Genomic DNA, 2,982 nt, shown 5'->3' with positions numbered 1-2,982 from the left:
AATAAAATGCAATACAGTTAGGTCTAAATAGGTAAACAACAGCATTTATTCACTCTGACATGTCAAAGCTGATTAAAGGAAACTCAGAGGGAGCCCAACTGTAATCATCAGAACAAAATTATGTTAGAAGAGGATGAGTTGGGGGCGACTGTCAGGCATTAAGTCAATAAAGAAAGTGTTGCTTTCCAAATAGACACATCTCATAATTAAATATACAAATGGTTCCCAGCTCCTGCACTCTGCAGAAGAAAAAGGTCAAAAATCTGTCAGGATATAATAAACATGTCTGAAATGGAAATGCACAAATCAAATCTGTAAACTAGTTCAGTGTCTGCACATAACTGAGGAGTTTAGAGATTATAACCATGTGGTGTTTATCTCAGCAGGTTTTTGTCAGCAGCTGCAATTCAGTTCAGTATATTTTCCTTAGTCAAGTGAAACTTAAGTGTCGGGGGTCAGACTTTTTTTCTTGTTTTGAAAAAGAGAATCAAAACACTACTTATCAACCAATCTATCCTCTGTGCAAAATGTAAATTTTGTGTTTTCACTTCCTTGATCTTTGTTCTCTATAGCTGCATATTTATAGCTACTATGTTTTCAGGGTGTGCGAAGAACAGATGTACTATTCTCAGATCAGCACACCCAAGCATGTACAATGTATCCTAATTTCAACAGTCTCAAGTCTCTTTCCTGAATGGCCAACAATTCAACCCTAGCCGATGACAGTTGGACAGTGGAGGCACGGGGCTCTAAAATTAGACATAAAGCTACTGAGAGGCAGAAGCATTTCCTACACACTTCCCCCACCCACCACACACACACACACCCACATAGATAATTATTTAAAAAATTGTGTTGTATGTCCAATAATAAGTAAGTGGGGGAGAGGGCACTCAGAAACAATGAATGCTCAAGGGACAGCTGACCTCAAAGGAAAAAGAAGGCATTGTTTTAGTGCAGGATTTCATCTATCAAGGTCTCCTCATGAGCACAATAATAAGTTATATAATGTTCTTTTCAGTGTGAAATGATTTTTCAAGGAAACACTGGTATTTAATTGTGGGTCCTTTTTAAACTATTAGTGGGTCTTTAAGTGTTCACAACACCAGTTGCTATTCACACCATGGGTGGCGCCTGGTTTAGGTGTGAATATATAGTAGATTATTGAAGCCCTAGTATTAATGGTGTTAAATATGGAGCTGCATCTGAGAGAATGAAATGGGAGAGTGTACCAGTGCATGCGTGAACACCCACAGGGTTTCTTAGGAAATGCCAGTATAGACTGTTGGAGAAAGGGTATTTCCACTTGTTAAATATAACTAAACATGTCACTCATAAATCGTAAAGTTTATAAATCAGTAACCACACAAATCTGGTCTGTTTAACTTCTCCTAGGCTGTAGCTACTGGATTGGATTGGTCTCACATAGCAGACTATTACAGCTTGTAAATAACTGTATATTACATAACCAGAAAAAGTCACTTTAGGTCCCCATAGGCGCATCATCTTCACTAAAAGGGAAAATAATAGGCTGAATAAAGGCTTTTAATATTTTTAACACTTACTATAATCTCCTTATTTATTTTACGAGTGAGGAAATAAACTGTTCAAGTAGTTCAAAAAGTGCAATGCAGGACGACTACATTTCCCACGAAGCCTTGCGCTGCTCTCCTCCCAGCAGCATCCTGGCTGGCGGAGCTCAGAGCGGAGCGAACTGAGCTCTGCACGGCTCCGTGTGTCTACTGTCCAGAAATGTGCGCAGGCTGAAGAACGAGTCGCATCGCTCCCTGTGCCTCCCCCCCACCCCCCAGACCACACGTTACTCTCATCTGGTCAGTGGAGGACTGGAAGTTTAGACGGAGGAGAAACGTGCACTGCACAATTCCCACTTTCTCTTCACGCAGCCACTGAATGCTGATTTTTGGACAGTCCTCTTTCTCTGGTACGTGAACGTTTCATAGCTCCACATATGTATGTAAAAGTTGTGTTGCATTTTTGTGGTTCTTCATTTTTTCATGTCAGTGCGGTGTGCGGGACCGGCGTGAGAATGTGCGTGTGTGGCGTGGTGCAGGGGGAAAGTTCACTGACAGTTGGGACTGCGGCAGCTTCAGTGTGCGCAGTCAAACCACAAATTTGGGTAGCGGTGTCAGTCAAACTAAAACAGCGACTTGTTGCCTTTGCACAAAACATTTCTTCTTTTCTGTTATTAATCAACCGTACATTACCGCATCCTGCATGCTCAGTGCATTTTATAAATATATTAGGAAAGTCGACAGTGTGATGCAGTTTCACTTCCCTGCTTTCTTCCTTTTCCACTGCCTGAAATAGGCTTAGCTCATCATCTAGACAGATGCAGTGAGATAAGTTTTAGAGAAAAGCTAAAGATAATCCTGGTGATTTAATGCCTATAAAATATAACCGTATACAGCAATCTTACTGTTACCTTCAGATTTCTCCGATTTATTTTATTCATTTATATAGGCCCCTATTTGTAATGCAGTTATCTGGTTATTTCACTTCATCCTTCTCTTTCTTCATAGTTTAAATATGATTTAGTGTTTCTTTTGAGACTCATCAAACCATATTTGGGAAACAACTTGATCTTTGTCACTGTGAGATGTGCCTGTACTTGTCTTTTAGATGCAAATCAACTTCCTCAGTTGTGACAGACTGGTTTTAGTCACAGGCATGCACATATGTTCAAGGCATGCACACAGACACACACATCATTCCCTATAGTCCATGGATGGTCATATGTGTGGAGGTTGCAGAGCCCTCTGGATTTTCTCAGATGTGCATGAACAGCACTGTCCTCATTGACATTGACAAGACTCTCTTCCTGTATATATCCATGCATGGGTAAACACACATACAGCATGTGCGTATATGATGTAAGCAAACACATGCTGAGGCAGAAGCGCACACACAATTTTCTCTCACTATCTTTCTCTGTAACTGTAAATAAGAATTTCTTCTCTGCTG

At 40.5% G+C, this 2,982-nt stretch overlaps 2 protein-coding genes across 2 annotated transcripts in view; one reads left to right on the top strand and one right to left on the bottom strand.

Moving 5' to 3' along the window:
- Window positions 1–2,982, bottom strand: part of dtnbp1b (dystrobrevin binding protein 1b) — a 555,482-nt gene that overhangs the window by 250,213 nt on the left and 302,287 nt on the right. The gene's annotated exons all lie outside the window — the stretch shown is intronic.
- pag1 (phosphoprotein membrane anchor with glycosphingolipid microdomains 1) overlaps window positions 1,689–2,982 on the top strand; it is a 53,118-nt gene continuing 51,824 nt past the window's right edge. The window contains exon 1 of the mRNA XM_020597557.1: window positions 1,689–1,942. The gene's annotated coding sequence lies outside the window, so the exon portion shown is untranslated. The remainder of the gene's footprint in view (window positions 1,943–2,982) is intronic.

This window comes from Monopterus albus, unplaced genomic scaffold, assembly GCF_001952655.1.
Source record: "Monopterus albus unplaced genomic scaffold, M_albus_1.0 scaffold34.1, whole genome shotgun sequence".
Taxonomy (NCBI): Eukaryota; Metazoa; Chordata; class Actinopteri; order Synbranchiformes; family Synbranchidae; genus Monopterus; species Monopterus albus.
This window is presented reverse-complemented; position numbering and strand designations above follow the sequence as displayed.